This window comes from Orycteropus afer, unplaced genomic scaffold (genome assembly GCF_000298275.1).
Source record: "Orycteropus afer afer isolate SDZICR_OR568_19922 unplaced genomic scaffold, OryAfe1.0 scaffold00787, whole genome shotgun sequence".
NCBI classification, from domain to species: Eukaryota; Metazoa; Chordata; class Mammalia; order Tubulidentata; family Orycteropodidae; genus Orycteropus; species Orycteropus afer.
Genome location: NW_006922374.1, coordinates 44,362 through 50,847, shown reverse-complemented (window position 1 = coordinate 50,847; position 6,486 = coordinate 44,362).

Sequence of the window (6,486 nt, the reverse complement as noted above, 5' to 3'; positions counted from 1 at the left end):
GGAAAACTAATTCACTCTCTAAACTTGCACTCAAATCATAATAAAAAGTTAACAACAAAAAAAGGAAAACTTTAACATTATACCAAACTTGAGAAATATTGTACTCACCGAGAAATAATATATAACATTGTGGTGAAGTTTAATATATACTGTAGGCCACCACTCATGGGTCAGTTGATTGTACTGTGGTGCCTTGCGTGTTGCTATATGTCTGGAGGCTATGCCACTGATATTGCAATCACCTATTGTGGACAGGTTTCAGTGGCGCTTCCAGACTAAGACAGACTCAGAAGGAAAAAAGAGCCATCCACTAATCAAAGAATTTTCCAGTGAAAACCTTATGAATAACAGTGAAACACTGTGTGATATATTACTGGAAAACATTAAGAATAGCTCAGAAACATAGTCCAATATAGTGCCAGAAGATGAGCCCTTCAGGTCAGAAGATACTGAAAATATGACTAGGGAAGAGCTGACACTTCAGAGTAGAGTCAACCTTAATGATATAGAGCAAGTAAAGCTCGTGGGACCTTCATTTGCTGACGAGGCACAACTCCAAATGGGAAGAAACAAATGCAAACGTCAATAATAATTGGAATGTGTAAGGTATGAAGTCTGAATATAGGAAAATTGGAAGTTGTCAAAATATGAAATGGAATGGGTAAAGATTGAGATCCTAGGCATTAGTGAACTAAAATGGACTTGTTTTGGCCATTTTGAATCAGACAACCATATGATATACTATGCCAAGAATGACAAGTTGAAGAGGAATGGTGTGGCATTCATTGCCACAAAGAATGTTTCAAGATCTATCTTGAAGTACAATGCTGTTCGTGATAGGATAATATTCAGGCACCAATAGGGAAGACCCTTTAACACCACTATTATTCAAATTTACACACCAACCACCAAAGACCAAGAAGAAGAAATTAAAGATTTTTACCAATTTCTGCAGTCTGAAATTGACCAAACATGAAATTGAGATGTGCTGATTATCACTGGTGATTGGAATGTGACAGTTAGAAACAAAGAAGAATTACCAGTAGTTGGAAAATATAGTCTTGGAGATAGACATGACATTGGAGCAGGCATAATATAATTTTGCCAGACAAACATTTTATTCCTTGAAAATACCTTTTTTCAACAACATAAACAGTAGCTGTACATGTGGACTTCACAAAATGGAGTACATAGGAATGAGATCAACTACATCTGTGTGGATAGATGATAGAGAAGCTCAATATCTTTAGCCAAAGCAAGGCCAGGAGCTGACTGTGGTACACACCATCAACTGCTCATTTGCAAGTTCAAGTTGAAGCTGAAGACAATTAAAAGAAATCCACAAGAGCCAAAATATGACCATGATTATATCCCTCCTGAATTTAATGACCATCTAAAGAATAGATTTGATGCATTGAACACCAATGATGGAAAACCAGAGGAATTGTGGGATGACACCAAGAACATCATCCATGAAGAAAGCAAAAGGTCATTAAAAAGATAGAAAATGAATAAAAGACCAAAATGGACATCAGAAGAGACTCTGAAACTTGCTATTGAATGGAGAGTAGCTAAAGCAAATGGAATAACTGATAAGATAAAAGAGCTGAACAAAAGATTCCAAAGAGCAGCTCAAGAAGACAAAGTTAATTATTATAATGAAATGTGCAAAGACATGGAGTTGAAAATGCAAAAAGGAAGAACACATTTGGCATTTCTCAAACTGAAAGAACTGAAGAAAAAAATTTAAGCCTTGAGTTTCAATATTGAAAGATTCTATGGGCAATATATAAAATGATGCAGAAACATCAAAAGAAGATGGAAGGAATATTTACAGAGTCACTGTACCAAAAATAACTGGCTGATGTTCATCGTTTCTGGAGGTGGCATATGATCAAGAACCAATGATATTGAAAGAAGAAGTCAAATCTGCACTGAAGGAATTGGCAAAAATTAAGGCTCCAGGAATTTATGGAGTACCCATTGAAATGTTTTAACAAATGGATTCTGTGCTAGAGGCACCCACTCATCTATTCCAAGAAATTTGGAAGACAGCTACCTGGCCAACTGACTGGAAGAGATCCATATTTGTGCCCATTCCAAAGAAAGGCGATCCAGCAGAAAGTGGAAATTAGTGAACAATATCATTGCTATCACACATAAATAAATCTTGCTGAAGATAATTCAAAAGCAATTGCAGCAATATATTGACAGGGAACTTCCAGAAATGCAAGCTGGATTCATAGGATGATGTGGAATGAGGGATATCATTGCTGGTGTCAGATAGATCTTGGCTGAAAGCAAAGATTACAATAAAGATATTTAATTGTTTTATTGACTATGCAAAAGCGTTCAATTATGTGGATCGCAACAAATTATGGATACCATTCAGAAGTATGGGAATTTTTAAATACTTAATTGTGCTCAAGAAGAACCTGTGCATAGACTAGGAGGCTGTCATTTGAACAGAACAAGGGGATTCTGCATAGTTTAATATCAGGAAGGGAGTGTTTCAAAGTTGTATCCTTTCACTATACTTAGTCAATCTGTACGCTGAGCATATAATCTGAGAAGCTAGACTATATGAAGAAGAGTATGGTATCACAATTGGAAGAAGACTTAGTAACATCCTGTGATATGCAGACAACACAACTTTTCTCGTTAAAGTGAAGATGACTTGAAACATTGATGAAGATTAAAGACTACAGTCTACAGTGTGGATTACACCTTAAAATAATAATAAAAAAAAAAGTCCTCACAACTAGACCAAACACGACATCACAATAAATAGAGAAAAGATTGAAGCTGTTAAACACTTCGTATTACTTGGTTCCATAATAATCACCAATGGAAGCAGCAGTCAAGACATCAGACAACGTAATGCACTGGATAAATCTGCTGCAAAAGACCTCTTTAAAGTGCTGAAGAGCAAAGATGTTTATTTGAAGATTAAGGTGTGCCTACCCCAAACCATGGTATTAATATCACCTCATATACAAGTGCAAGCTGGACAATGAACAAGGAAGACTGAAGAAGAATTGATGTTTGGGAGGTGTGGTGTCGGTGAAGAATACTGAAAGTACCATGGACTGCCAGAACTGTCCTGAAAGAAGTGCAGCTGGAATGCTCCTTGGAAGCGAGAATGGCCAGATTTCATCTCTGCTACTTTGGTCATGTTTTCAGAGAAACTATTCCCTGAAGAAGGATATCATGCTTGGTAAATTCAATGAAAAAGTGCAAGCTCCTCAATGAGATGGATTGACAAAGTGGCTGCAACGACAGGCTCTGGTATAGCAAGTAGTGTGAGGCTGGCACAGGACCAGGCAGTGTTATTATCTGTTGTACATAGTGTCGCTATGAGTTGGAGCTGACTTGATGTCACCTAACAACAACAACGTTGTATTCTATAGATGCTTATCTTACCCATCTGGCAATATCACAGTCTGTGATGGCAATGATACCTAAGGGAAGAGATAAAGAGAAGAGATGAGGGTATACAGGAGTTGAGGACTGAGTCACTTGTCTCCTCTCACTGACCCCTGCTGCTATCCTTCTCCTAATTGAAGTGTCAGAGTTTCAACTCTTCTAACACTTATGTCACAAAAATATTAGTAATAACTTACAAGTAATCTTTACTGAAAAAGAGCAATACAACAAACTTCAAAAGGATAAGAAGTAAAATTCAAGTTCTTAACATTTCTGGGTTGCTTTGCTCAACAGTTACACTTAGTTACAATTGTTTCCTATTGAGTAACCTTTAATATAGTATATATCTTTTACTAAATGATAGAATACTGATATCATTATACTAGAATGTTTTATATTTTACTTGAAATTTTGTATATACACAAATGAAAAATGATTTTAAATGATACAGAACAGGTTAAGCTCTGTTACATTGACAGTAAACACAGCGTGACTCAACGTAGGGTTGTGAGATGTGAGTCTTCAACCTTTGAGCCCAGAGGCAAGTGTGATTCCAAGTGACAATAGCAATTACAAGTACTAGTTGAGCTCTTCAGAAATCTAATTAGCTCATCAAATTGTTCATCTGTTGCTTCCTATTATGTTATGCAACAATAAGAAACAATAGGCTATGCATATCAAGGTGATTATAGCATGTCTCTAGTGAAGTTGTAATGCATAAATCAAAAGAAAAGGTGACTGTGTCTTACAAGAATTCCAATAATGACTTCAGATTTCATTGCCAAGAGTGTCTTCTTGCCATCATTATACAAATAACAAAAATGAGTCAACAGATTTATTTGGTGTTCTAGTGCAATGCTTGACATAACTGACAACCAATTATAAAGTTTGAATTGTTTGTCTGGAGTTGTAATCTCGGTTCTTATTTAATAAAATTGCATTGCATTTCTACTATCATTATAATACACATGATGAATAGAAACTTATCATGGACTAGGTTTTGTTATTGCCTTGGTTATCAAAACACTCCTCCTTTGGTCTTTTGTTCACTATTTTATTGCTTAATACATAATGTTGTGAGAAAAAAAAATGCAAACTAATGTTACATAATATAACTCTTACTTGACCAGATAAATACCTGCAGACAGAGAGGAAAACCAATATGAATTACTGGTGAGCAGATTCTTCTTCAGTTTGGTCATCAGATCTATTAAGAACAGAAAAACAAATAGGACAAGAATATGAGACCTACTGTGTAACTGAATTTTCTATAGGGACATAAGGAGAGAGAACAAAATTATCTAACCTGGATCCAGAAAACTGGGTTTAGCTCCACTAATTCCAATATAAAATGTTGCTATATTTTCAATATCATGTAATTTCTCTCTGAGGAAAAATGATTATTAAAATTAGCATATTTCTTTTTATTCTTAAGAGTACATTTAACCTATCTTTCTGACTTTACTTAATCATTTTCAATAATTTCATTGGAGCTAATAATATACAATGTAAAATAACTCTTCTATTAAAAAAATAATAATAACTTTCCTGTAATATATGTAAAATCTTTGAAGTACTTTTACAAAATTTTATAGTGAGGAGAGAGACTGAATTTAGCTAGTAACATTATCTAGAGTATGAATTATTACTGTCACAATAAGAAAGCCAAAAAGTTTTCAAATTTAGGAACAGTATATTATAATCACAATTTTGAAAATAAAGAATATTGTTTTATACTATAATTTTTTTTTCTGATATTATTAGACTTCAACTAGTTTTGTGTTATTAATGCATCACTATTATGATAATATAAATATATATGGTTTACAGGGCATTCTTTTGGATAATTGAAACATGAGTTTATTGAAATAAGACAATAATATAATACCCTCACTACTGATTTATTGATCTGATTAGGTTCCAAAGAACATCCTGTTATACTTAAATTGGCATTAGGCAAAAATGGAGGATGACCACATCAGATCATAATATGGAGGATGAGAGCATCATTACATAACTGCCAGATTACATCATTACATAATTGCTGAATCACTGAGAATCATGGCCTAGACAAGTTGACAGCCTCAACCATCATAAGTGGCATCACTCAACCCTCATACCTCAGTGTTTGTCCCTGCCTGAAGTACATTGCTAATGTGCAAAATCATCAAGCAGTAGATTTTTTTCCCCATTGTTACAAATGCAAAATGTTGGATGAAGAGATAGTCAAAAAGTGAGGAATAAGTATATAGCAATTTGAGTTGGCTCAAACTTAGTCAAAATTAGACTTTTTGGAGCTGAATAGAATAGACAGCCTGTTAAATGCCCTCAAGTTGCCTCTGATTCATAGTGAGTACAACAGAACAAAGCACTGTCCAGTCCTGTATCATCCTCACAAACTTTTACATGTTTGAACCCATCATTTTCACTGACCCTGCATATTACAAAGCATGAAATCCTTCTCCAAGAAATTGTCCTGTTTAACACCATGAACAAAGTAGATGAGACAGAATCTGACCATTCTTATTTCCAAAGAGCTTTGGCTCATTATTCATTTATTCATTCTTCTGGTAGTCATTGGTTTCTGCAGTATTCTTCACCAGCACCACAATTCAATGGCATAAACTTTTCTTTCTTCCTTACTCATTGCCCAGCTTTCACATGCACAGGAGGAGATAGAAAGTACCATGGGTTGGGTTAGATGCACTGTAGTTTTCAAAGAGACATCTTTACTCTTCAACACTTGAGGGATCTTTTGAAACCAATTTGTTCAGTGCAATATGGTATCTGATTTCTTGACTGCTGCTTCCATGAATGTTGATTGTGGATCCAAGAAAAATGGAATCCTTGACAACCTCAATCTTTTCTCCATATATCATGATGCTCATATTGGTCTATTGAGAATTTCTGTTTCTTTATGTTGAGGTGTAATCCATACTGCACACTGTGGTCTTTAATCTGCCACAATAAGTCCTTCAAGTCATCTTTGCTTGCAGCAAGCATGATTGTGTCATCTGTGTATCGCAGGTTGTTAATGAGCCTTCCATCAATCATGATGCC